Source organism: Saimiri boliviensis, chromosome 8 (genome assembly GCF_048565385.1).
Source record: "Saimiri boliviensis isolate mSaiBol1 chromosome 8, mSaiBol1.pri, whole genome shotgun sequence".
In the NCBI taxonomy this organism is placed as follows: Eukaryota; Metazoa; Chordata; class Mammalia; order Primates; family Cebidae; genus Saimiri; species Saimiri boliviensis.
This window is the reverse complement of record NC_133456.1, coordinates 23,604,758-23,622,422: the sequence shown is the minus strand read 5'-3', so window position 1 is coordinate 23,622,422 and position 17,665 is coordinate 23,604,758. Positions and strand designations below refer to the sequence as shown.

The window sequence follows — 17,665 nt, the reverse complement described above, 5'->3', positions numbered from 1 at the left end:
GGACAGTGTCTGAGCTGGCCATCCTATGCAGCTAACACAGTCCAATGCCACTCTGCCCTTGTCCTGGCCACTCATAAACCTTTCTGTCTCCTCTTTTCCTTCCTACCAACTCCAGCATTTGCAGCCCATCCTGACGCTGGCTCTTGCTTTCCTCTGTAGCCTCAGTTTTTCTCATTTTTCCACTGATAAAGCAAACTGTAGTTCCCCTGTTTTCTCAGCGTACTCACCTTCATGGCCACGCACAAACCTGCAGGGCCTGTGTCTCCTCATCATCCACACAGGGGTGTATCCATGTTGGTACTCAGGAAGCAGCTTGAAGGTCACCTCCTCACTGACCTTCCTGCCCCTCCACCCTAAACACGTATGCCCCTCCATCTGTCTCTCTGGCATCTGACTACCACTGTGACCTTGCTGCAATTATCCATTGGCCTTTGTGCCCCTGAGATGGCCTGAAAGACATGGTTTGGATTTGTCCCAGTCAGCATAGGTGTGACTTGCAGTCAGCACTCTGTAAGTGTGTTTTGGCCAGTGGCAGGCAAATGCTTGTGACGTTGGAGTGGGGTGGGGGAATCGTAGGCTCTCCAATGCTAGCCAAAACCAAAGCTGTACCTCATGCTCTGCATCTCACAGGGAGAGACCTCCTGGAGTCCCAGAGGTTTGTCAAAGCTTCCTGCAGTCTTTTCTGTTAAGAGTAAATAACAAAGCATGATATCTGAGGTGGTAGGTACCCGCTGATGAGTTGGCAGGATAGAGCTGGCCTCTGTCCTCCTGGGAGACCATAGGCACACACCAGGGATGAACAGCATGTAAGAATCAGGGGTGCCAACTTGGGCCTGACAGAGAGGGGTGGTCAGGGAGATGTGTGCAGGGAACATCAAGTGAAGGCTCCTGGTCCTCCAAGGAAGGACAGCTTGTGAGGGCTCACTGAAGGAACACAGAAGTCTAGCCCAGGATTTATGCTTAACCTTCTCTTGATTACCGTCAAGTGTGATGATAACTTTTGGAGAATTGGCTTCGTGTCCCTTTTTTTATTTGTGGATTGAGGCCCTAACCGTCACTGCTTTAGTTTTCCTTTGTATAAGGAGAGATTAAAGAACCTTCCAAACTTCCTGTGGGTCAAGATGCCATCAGGAGGAAAGGAGCTGGTGTGGGGAAGCCCAGCCCAATCCTGGCTATGAAAGCAATGTCTGGTTGTGGAACTCTGGAACACACCCTTCTGTGGCCCCCACAGTCATGCTGAGTTCTGCATTACTCCATGTGTCTCAGAGCTTCCTACCTCATACTGATGCCTCAGATAGCCTCTTAGGAGGGCTCTAGCAGAGCTTTGAGTCTTTTTTTTAATTGCATTTTAGGTTTTGGGGTACATGTGAAGGACATGCAAGATTGTTGTCATAGGTACACACATGGCAGTGTGATTTGCTGCGTTCCTCCCCATCACCTATATCTGCAACAAAAGCCAAAATAGACAAATGAGCTTTGAGTCTTATGCAGCCTGCCCTTGATTCTGGGCTCCAGTTGCACACCTTGTTCCCACTGGTTCTCCCTTGCTGAAAATTAGACATTTTTTGAAAAATTGAAAATATCAACATGTTAAGTTACAAAATTAGGCACTTTCTTGCCGCCTCTGTAAAGCTACTCTCACCACACTCCTAAATCTTAGGTTCAAACTAGGTAGTTGTCTCAATTTTGCTGAAATAGTCCATTAGCTCCTGGACAATCCTGCTGACTTCTCCAAGTACTTCCTGGATACCTCTGGGACACACATTGCAGCCATCTAGGAGCTGGAGCCAGTCAGTAGGGCCTGGGACAGCCCTCATGTGCCCTCAGGCAGGGAGTGGGAAGCTTCCCCATTTACAGCAATATTTTGCCAGATAAGCTGACACAGGCTTCAAGAAATCACCTTTTCCCCTTGGAACAAATGGGCGCATATGCCTGGTTCACCTTCTGTTGCTCCCTTGTGCCAGTCTGGGTCACTGTTGGCCTGTCTCACTGTTTTTGTTTTTTCTTTTCTGAGACAGGGTCTCTGTCACTCAGGCTGGGATGCAGTGGCTCCAACAGCTTCAACCTTCCCAGCTCAAGTGATCCTCCCACCTCAGCCTCCTGAGTAGCTGGAACCACAGGCATGAACCACCATGTCCAGCTAATTTTAAAGTTTTTTGTAGTGATGGGGTCTGCATATGTTGCCCAGGCTGGTCTCAAACTCTTGGACTCAAGCAGTCCTTCTGCCTCAACCTCCCAAAGTACTGGGATTACAGGCATAAGCTACCACACCTGGCCATTTTTTAAAATAGATACATAATAGTTGTACATATTTGGGGGCACATGTGATATTTTGATACGTACATGCAACGTGTAATGATCAAATTAAGGTAATTGGGGTATCCATCGCCTTAAACATTTATCTTTTCTTTATATTGGGAACATTCCACTTCTAGCTATTTTGAACTATATAAAACATTATTGTTAACTATATAGTCAGCCTACTATATGTTAGAACACTAGATCTTATTCCTTCTGTCTAACTCTATATTTTTATCCATTAACTAACCTCTCTTTATCCCATCTCCCTGCCCATGAGACTTTGGTAACCACCAATCAAGTCTCTACCTCCATAAGACCCACTTCCTCCCATATGAGTGAGAACATATGGTATTTGTCTTCTGGTACTTGGCTAATTTCACTTAACATAATGGCCTCCAGTTCCATCCATGATGCTGCAAATGATAGGATTTCATTCTTTTTCATGGCTGAATAGTATTCGATTGAACACATATAGCACATTTTCTTTATTCATTTATCTCTCAGTGGGTACTTAGGTTGATTCTATATCTTAGTGATTGTGAATGGTGCTGCAGTAAGCGTGGAAGTACAGATATCTCTTAGATATACTGATTTCCTTTCTTTTGAGTATATACCCAGCAGTGGGATTGCTGGGTCATATAGTACGTCTATTTTTACTTTTTTGAGGAACCTCCATACTGTTTTCCATAGTGGTCGTATCAATCTAAATTCCCACCAACAGTGTCCTAGCATTCCCCTTTCTCTACCTCCTCGCCAGTATCCATTACTTCTTGTCTTTTTGATTAAAGCCATTTTAACTAGGGTGAGCTGGTAACTCATTGTGGTTTGGATTTGCATTTCCCTGATGATTAGCAATGTTGAAGATTTTTTTTCAAATACCTTATGACCATCTGTGTGCTTCATTTGGAGAAATATATTCAGGTCTTTTGCCCATTATTCATCGGATTATTTGTGATTTTTTGCTGTTGAGTTGAGATCTTTATATATTCTGGTTATTAATTCCTTGTCAGATTGATAGCCTGCAAACATTTTTGGCCACCGCTGTTTTCTGGCTCATAGCATGTGCTCAGTAACTACTTATTGAATGCTCTGAAGACAAAATGTTGTCGTGATGTCCATGACCACCTGACACACAGGGAGGGCGTGGAGGAAGGAATGGGAAGCCCAGAGCACAGACCTGGGTTCAGATCCAGGCCAACAGCTGACTCACTTGTGTGTTCTTCATCTTGTTCAGCACTATGAGCTTTACTTCCCTCAGCTCTAACATGAGGACTATAAGTAATGCCTGTGTCCCAGAGATGACCATGTATTTGATAAACCTTAGCCGCCTTCCTGCATAGAGTTACTGTGAGGATTAAATCAGAAAAGGCAAAAATGTCAGGAGCTCCTCGTGCACTCTTGAGGTGTGATCCAAGTCCTGGAGTGGTTCCTGTGTATCCTGATTGTGGTCCTGACTGTGGCTCTGCCCCTTTCCCAGCATGCAAGCCCTGTGGCTTTCTTTGGTTTGGGGTCTGGGTCTGGGCAGGGGTTTTCTTCCCCAGGTGATACTCACTGGTGGTAGTCAGCTCCTCGGTGGAGCAGACCCCCAACTTGGAAAAGGAACGTGTGGTCTCCCTGAGACTGGGTGTGCTAGAACTGGCCTAGAGATTCTGGAACAGCTGTTCTGGCCACCTCCCCAGCTGCCTTTCTCTTTATCCCAGAATTTCCCCCATCTTAACTTTTTTCTTTCCTCTCCCATTCTTGACTCCAACACTATGCAGGAATCTGGTCTTTTATCTCATTCTAGATCTTGATATGCTGGAATGATGATAAAAAGCCAATGCAATGAAATATACTATCAATATATTATTAATGGCAATCATATTAGCTTTCTATTTTTATTTCTGTTTCAATGGCTTCTACAGTAAATTTTTGGTACTAAGTTTTTGGTACCACTAATTTAGTAGCTTAAGACAACACATATATATGTATAGACTATGTGCATTGAAGAAATCATTGTAGTGCGATATGAAAACTAAAAACTTTCATACCTTCCAGTACCTTTTCCCAAGAAGTTTGACAATTTGAAAATTTACTCTTCCAGATAATTCCTGTGCATATATAAGCACAAATAGGCACATAGCTTTTTTAAACAAGTAGGACTATACTGTGCTTATTGTTCTATGCTTGAGCATTTTTTTGCATGTTTCCTGCATATACCTACATTATTTTTTCTTACTGTCTGTTTAAGCTGATTTCAGGTTTTTGCACTTCATCATTATAGTTAAATAGGGATAAATGTAAAGTTCTGTACCCTCAAACAAGCTCCATGGATGAAGGAGAACCACTTCCTATCAGCACAAGTGATTATTTACACTTTCCAGCCGCAGTTCTAGAGCATGTGATATGTGCAGTGTTCTGTCCTGGGGGCCATGCTTTAAAGGGGTCTTTGCTGAGTTGAAGCATACAGGAAGGCTGTGGAGAATTGCCAGTGCTGGTGAGAGGTAACGTAGCTGGGAGGCCTCCCATCTGCATCCAAGCATGCTTGGTTCCTCCAGTGTGCACACTTGTTCCAGCTCTCCGCTCTGCCTGGGGAGCTCCTACCCATATGTAAAGCCTTGATGTACATCTCACTTCTCCTGTGAAGCCTGATCCCACCTAGGCGGTGAACCTCTCCTGGGCCTGGGGCTCTGCACGTGGCAGCAGAACTGAAATGTGAGGGGATGAACTGGTCAGGGACTTTACTGGTGCAAGTCATGGGAAGTCCAGCAAGCCCTCAGGAAGTGGTTCCCAGGAGGACATCAGGATGTCAAGAGGAGGCAGGCGTTGGATTCCAGACCTGCTAAACCCACTCTTAGAGACTCAGAACGCCCTCCATCCATCCTGTTAACCCCTACCTGTCCAGTGTCCTCATTAGGCACCTTTCCCCACTCTCCTTTACCCTGGTGGCAATTTTGTTTCTCTCCTGGAGCTGTGGAGTTACTCTTGACAGGCTGGAGAGGAGAAGTCCTTGGTGAGCCTTGCAATGGGCCAGGAGGAGAGAGATTGGTATATAGAAGAGACTTACACATGTTCCATCATTTAATGAGGAGGGGTAGAGCAGCAGTTCCTGCGAGAAAGAACTCCCATGGGGGCAGGAAATGAGGCTCAGTGGAAGACCCCACTGGGAAGGTGGCAGGCAGACCGGTGTGGTCAGGCCATGCAAAAGGGCCCTGGGGGGCTGCTCAGAGTTACATAATGTAGTGAAGATGAATTTTTCTCATTTAAGTGGAAAAACTGCTGATTTTTATCAGGGCAAGTTGGTTAGAGTGTTAGTTAAGTCATTTGTCAAAGCTCATTTAGTTGTCAAAATTAAATCATTTTCCTCCACTTCCTAGTGGATTGGTTATAATGATAACTTTCTTGGCACGACATTTATCATCTTGGTCCAAAGGCAGTCAGGGGTGTGGGGTTGGGAGGAGGGCAGGAATGCACAGAGTGATATGCCTGTTCCTTTTGTGATAGAAAGATGCTATTTTAATAATGTTTAATTTTTATTATCAGTTATAATATTATTGTGCATTTTGCTGTAACTGTGCCTGGTTTCAAAGCAGGACAAAACCCTTGGCCATACTAATAAAGGAGGGTGAAGGGAAGAACTGGGTTAGTGCCCCTTGTCTGGTGCTTCAGACAGTAGGAGAAGTTGATCATGCAGGCAGACTGATTTAATGCCCTGATTTCTAGCTTAGGTTTTACATGCCAGTCATGAAATGTAAGAAATAAATATCCTAAAACAATTATTATTTTTTTAACAGTTAGGTAAAGCACTTTATTGTTGCAAAGCTTTAGAATATTGGCCTTGCATATTCTTGGCCTCCATGGCTGCTTTATTAAAACTTGAAATCTTCCTTCCTTCTTCTATAGATTTCGCATTTGTAGGAGGCTTCCTTGGGCTGCCAGGTTTCAGAAACTTCTTCACCATGGGCAGGTTGCTGATTCTGGTTTTCAGGGCCTTCAGCAGAGGGAAGCTGGAGATAAGGCTGGAGTCAACCTCTTCCACATAGTAGAGAAGTTCCACCAGCTGAATATCAGCCCTGCTCAGCTTGTTGCCCACAAGGTAGTCTTGTTTATGGCTCTTTTTCGAAGGCAGGGAAATAGTGATTTTTTGTTTTCTCTTGGATCAAGGCAATCTTGGCATCTTTTTCCTCAGGTCGGCATGAGGGCAGAAGAAGGATCATTTCATACAAATCTGCCATACCTTCTGTATACATGTCAATCAAGGCTCTCTCCTTTATGTCTTTCCCATAGAGGTCGTATTTGCTGGCAATGTAGTTGAGAATGGCTCTGGTCTGCACCAGCTTCAACCCGTCAATCTCAACCATTGGCACTTGCTGGAACATCAAATACCCATCATTTCTTAACTTTTCCAAATCTTCTGCAGATTCTAGAAATTTCTCTTCAAACTCCACTCCAGCTGCAGCCAAGAGCCACCAGATGGGCTCCATTCTGCCCCGTGCATTGAAGTAGTAAAGCTTGGGCTTCCCCGCCATGGTATCAGTCCTTGGTTTCTAATCAGCCCAGCGGGTCTCTGTTCAGCTCCTCAAGGCCAACAATTATTTTTTTTTAAAGTTTGGCTTGTAAGTAAAATATCTGAAAACATTTCTTAATTTTTATACAGAAGGGGAAAAATCATCAGATAATCATTGATTTTTTTTTTAGAGAGGTAAATCATTAATATGGTTAGGAAATTCTAACAGCACAAAAGTTACAAAATGAAGAGTAAGAGCCTTTCCTCCTCTACTCCAAACCCATTCTTTATAACCATTATTAACAATTTTTCTGAATTTTCCCAGAAATAATTTTATGCACATACTCATGTATATAACTGTATAAAATTATTTTAAAAATTATACTCACAAGAAATGCTTGCTTTTTATTATTGTGACCTTACAGATATTTCTCAATATATTTACATCTGTCTCACTTTTCAGTGTTTCACAAGTACCCTGTTATATGGCTGTACCATATTATTTAACCAGTATTTAGTGCCATTGATGGACTGTTGTCTCTTGGAAAAAAAAAATTGCAGTTGATGCTGCATAAACATCCCATTGTATATAGCTTGATGGACTTGTATGAGTACATCCATGGGTAAATCCTTAGCAGTTGTGATTACTGCATCAAATGGTCTATTGCTTTGCATATTTTGTACATTATTATTATTATTATTACTACTATTATTATTTTGTAGAGACAGAGGTCTCACTATATTGTCCAGGCTAGTCTCAAACTCCTGAACAACAGGAGCATTCCTCCCACCTAAGAAAGTGTTGGGATTATAGGCATGAGCCACTGTGCCCGACTGCTTTGCATTTATAGTGTTGATAAATACTGCCTAATTTCCCTCCAGAAAGGTGGTGTCAAGTTACATTTCTCCAACAATATGCGAGATGGCCCATGAGCCCAGACTTCTGCCCAAATTAAGTATTATCAGTCATTTTCATTTTTACCTGACCCAATAGGTGAAACAGGGTAGTATTTTCTTGCTACTCCATTTGCATTTAATTTTTGAATGAGGTTATCTTTGCATATGCTTATTTTCCATTTGCATTTCATTGTCTATAAATTACCTGTTTATAGTCTTTGCCCATTTTTATACTGGGCTGTTTCTTTCACATTAATTAATACAAATTCTGTGAGTGAGGGAATTAGCTCTGTCAGTTGTTTGGTAAATAACTACTGTGCCTTCTTTCATTAAATTTTTAACTTTTTTCTTATCCATTTAGAAGTTTTACATATTTACAGAGTCTAATTTCTTATTCTTTTATGACCTCTGTGTTTTCTGTCCTGCTTAAAATAGCCTCCAAGATTATAAATTCACCCACACCTTCTTCTGACATTTTTTTCATTCTTTCTTTCTTTTGCGTGTTGTCTACCTTTATTTTGACATGAGGAGAAAGGACGGTATCTAACTTTATTTTCCCATGTTAACCACTAGCACCAGCACCATTTGTTGGTAATACTTCTTTTACTCCCGATTTAAGATGCTACCTTTGTTAAGAACTATTTAAATCCATCTCTGAGCTTTTTTTTTTTTATTGTCGTCTTATTGATCTGTTCACATTTTTTCTCCCATGCCAATGTTTCTTTTCTTTTTGATTCTTATGGTTTCATAATAGGCATGTTTTTTCTGTAAACATTAGTCCCTGCCTCTCAACCCTCCCCATTTCTCCTTTTGTTTTTTCTGAGTGTCTTTGTAGCTACTGGTGGGTGTTTATTTTTCAGATGAACTTTAATATTACTATTAATTGCCAAAAAATAATTTTTTGTATTGTAATTGGAACTGAGTTGAATATAGATGTAATACAAAGAGTTTACATCATTATAATACCTAATTTTCCTGAGAGCGTTGTATTTCTTTCCAGTTACTTAGAGTTTCTGAGTTTTTTGCTTTTTGGTTTTTTCAAATAGATCCTGTACATTTCTTAAGTTTATATCTAGGCATTTTGGTTGTTATTATTAATGGGAATTTTATTTTCATTATAATTTTAGATTTTTCTTTGTTTAGAATAGCGGCTGATTTTAAAATGTAATCCTGTAACCCACCACCTTTCCAAAACAGACTTCAATATTGTTTTTATTGTTTTTTCCATTGATTCTCTTGAGTTTTGTAGGTATATAATTGTATCATTGGCCAACAGTGACAATTTCCATTCTTCCTTTTAAATGTTTAGACCTTCAATTTTATTTGCTTGTCTTATTTACACTGCTTAGTAGTTCCAGAACAATGTTAACTGGCAGGCGTCTTTTTGTTGTTTGTAAATTTTCTTCCCCCAAGACAGGGTCTCACTCTGTCATCGCGACTGGAGTGCAATGATGTGATCAGGGCTCACCAAGTCTTGACCTCCCAGGCTCAGGTCATCCTGCCACCTCAGCTTCCCAAGTAGCTGAGGCTGCAGGCATGTACCACCGCATCTGGCTAATTTTTGTATTTTTTGTAGAGACAAGGTTTTGCCATGTTTCCCAGGCTGGTCTCGAACTTCTGAGCTCAAGTGACCCACCTGACTTGGCCTCCAAAAGTGCTGGAATTGCAGGGGTGAGCCACCATACCAACCTATTGTTTGTAATTTTAATGAGAATGTGGAGATATTTTATCTTTAAGTAAGATAATGACTTTTCTATCTCATTTGTCTTCTCTCTCATCATAATGAAATATTCACTTATTTTTATTTTTAAAAAATCAAGAATTATTTTTTATTTTGTCAAAAACCATTATGGCATATTTTGGAGTAATTTATGGTTTTTGTCTTTTGACCTGTAACTATGCTGCATTTATATTAACATGTTTTCTTGTATTGCATTCTGGATGGTATCCTACTTAGTTGTATTCTATTCTTTCAATAATATTTATATTCTTTCAGTAATATTTACATCACAATTGAAATGTCTGGTTGTCAATTTTTGCCATGTCAAATCTTGGTATTAGTATGCTAGCCTCACAAAAAGGATTTGGAAGGTTTTCTCCTTTATTCTTTTTAAACAGTTAAAATAGTTATATATTCCTTAGAAGATTGAAGAAATTTGTCTCTCAAACCATCTGAATTTGATACTTTTCGGGGTTGAACTTTAACTTTTCGAGGGTGGCACTTAAACTTTTTCCCTTTGTATTATTAGTGTTTTTTATTTTGGTCTCTGCCAGGAATAATTTTGGTACAACATTTTCCTAGAAAATTATCTATTAAGTCGTATCTTCAAATTTGCACCAAGTTTTGCAAAGTAAATTTTTTTTATATGTAGTAATTTCCTTTTTAAAAATTTCTAACTGTATATTTGGGCTTTACTGGTTTTTAAGAACTTCAATTGCATTTATCAATCAGTTATATTATTCTATATTTGCTAATAGAATAATTTGTGCTTTTATCTTTGCTACATAATTCTTTCATTGGGTAATTTGTCTTTTTGCTAGCTTCTTGACTTAAGGGCTAAATACATTGATCGTATAATAGTTATTTAGGTGTTTCAGGTTGTGAATGTCCTTTGAGCACCATTTTAGTTGCATTCCACTATATGTTACTTTCTAGATATCCTGCAGCTTCTCTTTTGAGTCCTTCTTTAACTCAAGAAGGACTCAAAAGTTATTTAATGAGAAAATCTTCTTCATTTCCAAGTTGTTTCATTTTTTTCCCCCTTTGTTTTGTCATGTATTTAAAGTTTTTATTGCACTGTGAGGGGAGAATATGGTCTGTGTCATGTCAGCTGTTTGGATTTTATTAAGTTTTCCCTGTGGCCTAATACATGATTTTGTAAATGTTCCAACGGCTCTTAAAAAGAAGAGTTTTTCTGTTATAAGGATATAAAGTTTGAGATAAACCCCCCACCTTGTAATGTAGATCTTAGTTCAGACTAATCACTTATTTTATAAATTGTTTGTTTTTACATTGCCTATGATTTGTGCTTTACATATTTTGTTGCTCTTCCTTTTGATATATAAATATTTACTATTCATATCCTCATTGTAAATTAAGCCCTTCATTAACCATTAGCAGCCCCTTTGACTCATTTAACCTCCTCTGCCTAGAATTCAGGCTTGTTAGATTTAAATTTGGCAATCCAGTTTTCTATTTGTTAATGTAGTAATCTATCTTTTTTTTTTTTTCACTCTTCTGAGTCATTTTGTTTTAGATGTGATTCTTGTTTACAATACATAGTAGCTTTTTTGAATCAAAATCATTTTTTAAAATCCTAAAAGAAAAACTCTTTGAACCTCAGTTTTCCCATGTGTAAAATGTGTAGTTGAAAGTACCTATTGGATAAGACAAGATTTGTGGTACATTGTCTTACATACATTGTCTTATTTAATTTACTTTACATACATTGTCTCATTTAATTCACATAAAACTATTCTTTCAAGATACTTCTTTTTTTTTTTTTTTTTTGGTCAGATGAGAAAACTGACTTAGAAAGGTGATTTTTCCAAGGTCACTCAGTTGCTAATTGGTTGAGCTGTGATTCATCCCCAATCCAAGGCTTTCTAAATTCTAAAATCTTTCTACTTAGCTCATGCAGCAGCTATCGCACCATGGGTGAAACCCTAGGTCACCCTGCGTGAAATGATTCCTAGCTTTTAAGACAAGTTGTGGCAAGCAGGGTAACCTAGTGACTAGGCTCACTTTTGTACTTAATTGGAACCAGACTGCAGGGGGCTCAAGGGTCAGGCTAGCAGTCTTCTCGCCAGCACCTCCTACCTGCCCCACCTTCCTAGAATGAGAGCAGTTCTGCTGCTGGTTGTGCGGCCTGGCCACACGTGGGGCCTTGCCTGCCCCTGACTTCTCCAAGCTTTTTCCAAGGCTCACAGGCACCCTCTGAGCACTGTTTCTAGCCTCAGCTCTATGTGACAGTCAGAGACAGCAGATGGAGCCAAAGACTTGGAGAAAAATGACACCCAGTTCAGAGTCCATGTTTCCTGGGGCCCAGACCCCAGTGTTAAATGTGGAGGAAAGGGCTTGGTCTATTGGTAGGGATGGAAATTAGCAGGGGCTTTTCTTGTAGGCTTTCCCTGTGGTGATTATATCTAGGTATCAGTGAGGAGGAGGGACTCAGGGGGCAGCTAACATGAGAACTTCCTGGAAGTTAAGGCCTGACTCCCACAGGGTGCCTGATAAACCTTTATAAAATGTCTTGAGGCATAGTCTCTTCCTCCAGGCCTGTGGTTCCACTAGGGTTTCAGTGGATATTGGCTGGATGAACTGGGCAAGGTACTGACTGAGCTGCTTTATTCACAACAAGAACAGACAGGAAGGTCAGTTAGAGTGAGTCCTACAGCATCTGGCACTGGGCATTAAGAAAAACAGTGCTCAGCCTGTGCACACATTGGGCAGGGTATCAGTGCAGCTGCAATACATTCAGCTATGTGAGTGGGGCCGTAACTAAGTCTCTTAGGGTCTTCTCTGTACAGTGGTGATGATGCTGACTGTGGAGTTGGCCTGGACCTTATGCCATTTTCAAGGATGATGAAGATGGTTTTTGTTGTGCTCTCTCCCTGTAGGCCTCTTCTGGGCTTTGTGGCAGTCAAGAACACATGCTTGTTGGAGCTCTGTGAGGCTAATGCACTGTGAGGCCCAGGCAGTGCATGGTTCCTTGGGGTCTCCCAGGCAAAACAGTGCCCATCTTGCCAGTTGAACTGTGTGGCTAAGGGTGAAAGGTTAATTAGTTGGAACTCATGGCAACTTGTACATGTGCTCTGCAGCCACAAATAAGTGTAGCTGGAAAAGTGGTACTCTCAGTAGTGAGCTCAGGTCTCTGCTGTTCAAACCTGGGAGCTGGCCTCAGGAGAAGAGGCTGGAGGCCAAGCTTGGTCAAAGCTCTGCTTAGTTATATGGGGCCCAGTGGCCCAGATTCCTGCCCACTCAGACTGGAAGAGTCAAGTCATCCTGACAGGGGCCAAGGCTCTGACCTCAGTCCCTCTGTGTGCCAGCTTAGTGTGTGTGCCTGGTTGGATTGGGTGTGTTGGGAGAGGGGGAATTGGGAGAAGACTTAGCTTTCCTTGAGTACCTACTGTGTGCCATGTGCTGAGCTAGACTCTCCAAGTACTAATTTCTAATCCTCACAAGAATCTTCCAAAGCTGGGACTCTTATCCCCTCTTTGCAGATGGAAAAACTGAAGCCAAATGCCATTTAATTGCATAGGTATTGAATGTCAGGAGCCTGCAAGCCAGCCCCCACAAAACTTAAGCTTTACCCCTCATACCAATGGCTTTTAAACATTTTTAACAAAAGAACTCGAATATCAAATGAAATTTTATGTAGAACCCCCACAAATACAGTCTATAGAAAGGGAGCCAGTCTGGCTGAAATGCAAATGGGTAACTTGGGCCCTTCTGTTCCTGCCCCTCCTCACACCTGTGGCAGCCCCAGGAATCCCTAGGAGCACAAGGCTCCTTGGAATCCAGTTTGGAAATGGTTCCTGTGTCCTAGAACCATGGATGGGAGAGCTCCAAGACATGGCCCCTGCCGTCTGCAGGTGCAGAGAACTGGAGCTTTAGTTTCCCCATCTGTGAAATGGAGCTACTGATCCCTGTCTTGCAGGCTGCTAAAGAGAGTCAGTGAGGTGTGTTCATTTTGTTTTGTTCTTTTTGAGCTGAAAATAATAGTATTGGTTGAGAACCTACTGGCTGCCAGATAGTCAACTAGATGCTTATACACATGATCTCATTCGGAAAGACTGCCTTTGCCCGTGAGTGAGAGTGTGAAAGTGAAGGTTTATTCATTCAAGAGAGGGTGATGGAGCAGCTTGTCACAAACTGCAGGTGTAGTCCTGGCACACGGCTTGGAGAGGACCTGAATTCCAGTGGGTGGCTGTGAAAGTGGAGAGGAAGAGCTGACAGAGACTCTGCCCGAACAGCTGTCAGCACCTGGTAGAGACTGAGCAGGTGCAAAGAGAGGCAGAGGGGAGGCAATAGCTGAGAGAGGGCAGCTGCAGTTTGGAGTCAGAGGAAGAAATGGGAAAGGAGGGAGCCTAGAACAGGAAAATCAAGGATAATGACCTTTCTGGAGGAGAGGAGTCAACGCAGAGAGGCTGGAGAGAGAAGAAAGGGCCCTGCTGTCTGCTGAATGCTTACTGGGGCCATGTACCTAGCCAGTGTACCCAAGGAGTAGGACCTAAGCCTCCATTTTCAGATGGGGAAACTAAGGTTCAAAGGAGAAACTTGCTCAGGATCATAACACTAGTTATAGACACTAGTAAAAGACCATCAGTTCTGGCCATAAGTCATGATGACTTTAATTGTGAAGATTCAGATTAGAGGATGCTGGCAGAGGGTGGAAGCAAGCTGAGGAAGGCTAATGCCTAGGGAGTGAGGTGTAAGTCAGAATCACTTGGGAGTTTTGTGCCCAGCCAGAGAAACCTCTCCTTCAGGTGTGGAGTTTCTGGAAACCCTTCTCCACCTGTAAAGGGCAAAGGTGCTTCACAGGGAGGGCCTGGACACACTGATGCTTGGCACCCATTCTGGGGCCTCAGAGTTCCCTGCTCTTCTGACCTAGCCTGGCTCGGCCTGCTGAGGTGCTGGATGCCACATTCCAGGATCTTGTTCAAATGTCAGCTTTTCCTAGCTTTTACATCCATTGACCCATTTAAAATAGACACATTCGGAGAAGGAGATCGAAAAGCAAAACAAAGGAGCTGTTGTTTTTCCAATCACCTACACCTTGTGCAGCTTAATGAAGTCATAACAGAACCAAAGGCAGGTGCGGTATCTGCGCTTTTCAGGGAGAAAAGCAGATGTCACCATTAGCATCTCGATGCCCTTTGGCCACAGCATTTTTAGACCATCTGAGGCACTGCAGAGAATATTCCTGTGGCTTAGTGATGAGCCTTTTGGCAAGGTTAGGAAATTAGAACACACCATAGTTGTGTATTTAATTAAGGCTAGGGAGAAGGCCGGGCGCGGTGGCTCAAGCCTGTAATCCCAGCACTTTGGGAGGCCGAGGCGGGTGGATCACAAGGTCGAGAGATCGAGACCAACCTGGTCAACATGGTGAAACCCCGTCTCTACTAAAAATACAAAAAATTAGCTGGGCATGGTGGCGCGTGCCTATAATCCCAGCTACTCAGGAGGCTGAGGCAGGAGAATTGCCTGAATCGAGGAGGTGGAGGTTGCGGTGAGCCGAGATCGCGCCATTGCACTCCAGCCTGGGTAACAAGAGTGAAACTCCGTCTCAAAAAAAAAAAAAAAACAAAACAAAACAAAAAAAAAAAAAAAAAAAAAAAAGGCTAGGGAGAAAGTCACAAGATTTCCTTTTTCTCTCCCTTCCCTGTGGAAGCAAGGAGCTACATTCGACCATCTCCACATCTTTCAACTCTGACACCTCTGCCTGTGCCTGCAGATGCTAGGCGTGCCCTGGAGACCACTGGCAGGACTGCTGATGCCCTGTAGTCTTGACTCCTGGAGGTTATGGCTTCTACTCGCTCTTTTAGTTTGGCTTCTTGAGAGTTTCTAAAATTGCACAAGGTCACAGCCAAGAGATTGCCTCTTAGCAACCTCATGCCAGTAGCCTTGTCCCTATCCCCCAGACCCCAAAATAACAGGAGGCCCACAGAGAGAGTCACAACAGAACAGTGTTTTCCCACCTTTTCCTCATAATCCAGATAGATTTTATATCATGATCCAATGCACGTGCAGATGGAGAAAGTGAAAGGCTTTACAAAACAATATGTTTACCTCCTGACTTCCATTGCATTGCATTCTACTCCAATTTTTTCTCTTCTTTTTCACTGAAAAACCATTGGTCTTAATGCACTGCATTGCCACCTCAGTTTAGAATCCTGCAATAGAGCCCAGGCTCCAGAGGTCAGGCCTCTGTGCTCTGCTACCTTACCCTGCCCACCTGGTGAGCAGGTCTGGCGGCCTCTACCCCTCAGCTGGTCTCAGCAGTACCAGCTGCAGGTGACTGTTACAGTAGCAGTGGCTGGGGAGGCCTTCTGTTGATGCAATATTCTGTGTGAGGAGAGGCCCACTTGATAAAACTGTTTTGTTTTACTTAAAAGTTTGGTTTTATTTAAAAGGAGTGTAGGTGAGGAAACAAACTGCACAACAATATAAATGAACTGGAAAAGTAAGAAAAGATAATGCAGGTGATATTCCTTTAAGAAAATTTTTTTCTTTTTCTTTTTTAAATTATATTTCAAGTTCTGGAGTACATGCACAGATTGTGCAGGATTATTACATAGGTACACACATGCCATGGTGGTCTGCTGCATCCATCCCCCTTCCATCTACACTAGGCACTCTCCCAGTGCTATCCCCTCCACCCCTAAATTTTTAAAATTAAAATTCAGGTTTAGACCAATGTGTTTTAGAAAAGGACTAGCCGTGAGATTCCCTCTAATTGCATGTTCTCCTCATTCATTGGAAACGTAGTTATTTTTACAGAAATTTGACCTTTCTGCAGTTTTCAACTGTGGACCCATGGGAAGTGTAACTAATTCTCCTTTCACAGCATTCATTCAGAATCTTTTCTATAATCTTCTCTTCAGTAACCCTGAGCCCCATTCTGGCTCTGCCATTTTACTACAGAGTAGAGAATTTGAAAGGTGGTCAGAAGATCAGAAGAAGCATGGACATGTTAAAGATTTGGAAACCAGATTCCTGTAGGAAAGGAGGGAAGGGTTTTAGCTCCACGGTTGTGTTCTGAGTGCCAGCTAACGGTGCTAGCCCTCTACATCCCACTAAAAGCCTGCATGGTCCTGTGACCTTCAGGACACAGCCCCAAACCTCATGTGTATGGCCGGCAGCCTGTCTTCCTCTGCAACCATGCGTGGGAAGCTCCAGGCCCACGGAGCGAGTTTGATTTCCTGTCCAGCAGTTGCCTTGTCCCTTCAGGCTTCTGTGGCACTCTTTCTTTTGTGACCTTGGGCCAGGGACTTCACCTTTCTGTACCTCCATCTCTTTTTAGAGCGCTTCTGAGTATACATTGATTATTCGTGTGCTTGGAGTGGGCACTCAGGAGTGTTCCTTGTTGTTTTGCAAGGGACACCCTTTCCAACCCTGACCATTTGAAATGCTTTTAGAAGTCTTTCAAAATCCAGCTCTCACGTCCTGTTCTTCCTGGGAGCTGCATCTGTCCTCAGGATGGAGTTGAGCTCTGCTCCTTATCATAGCCCAGTCACCTCTCTCCCACTTGACTCTTTGGGGCTTAAGAGAAGACTCCTAGCCTCTCTATGTTATAATCCCCAGCACCTAGAACCATGCCTGGTTCACAGTCAGTGCTCATGGATGTTGATTTGTCCTTGAATTCACATAAGGAACGCAGAAAAGTTTCATCCCATTTCCACCTCCGATGGATTGGCTGTGGCCATCAAGAGTTCCGTGTTGAGAAGATTCTGAGACAGAACTTGAAAAAGGGAAAGACCCCACTACATGGCAGATAGAAAGCCAAGCATTTTACATGCCTTATTTTCTGATTTAACCCTAGACAACTCTGTGAAATAGGGGCTATTATAATCTCTCTCTCTGAGGTGAGAGAACCAGAGCTCTTGAGTTACACAGAAGTAGGTAATGCTGGGGCTTCAGACAGGCAGGGTCCCCCCTGCTGCCCCAAGCACCTGGACCTAGGCCAGCTCTCTCTTCTGGAGTCTTGGCCCTGTCCAACTGCTGGCTACTTCCATGCACAGAGAATGAAGTAGTAGGATCCCACCGCCTTTGTGTCACCAGACTGCGCTGGAATAGGGGAGCCTTTGTTTGGTGTGAGCACCCACCAGTGTTCAGAAGAGGCTCCGCCTTCACCCTGCAAGGAAGGACAGAGGCGTCCGTGGTTGTTGAAAAGCGGAATGTTTCAGCTAATGAGAAACAGTTGAGAGATGGGTGGGCCACCATCCTTGTGGCAGGCCCTGTGTCCTGACCTGCTTGTC

At 42.7% G+C, this 17,665-nt stretch overlaps 1 protein-coding gene and 1 pseudogene across 2 annotated transcripts in view; one reads left to right on the top strand and one right to left on the bottom strand.

Annotated features, from left to right (window-relative positions):
• Window positions 1–17,665, top strand: part of EEFSEC (eukaryotic elongation factor, selenocysteine-tRNA specific) — a 268,729-nt gene that overhangs the window by 153,245 nt on the left and 97,819 nt on the right. The window lies entirely within an intron of this gene.
• LOC104651110 (glutathione S-transferase A3 pseudogene) lies at window positions 6,089–6,815 on the bottom strand (annotated as a pseudogene).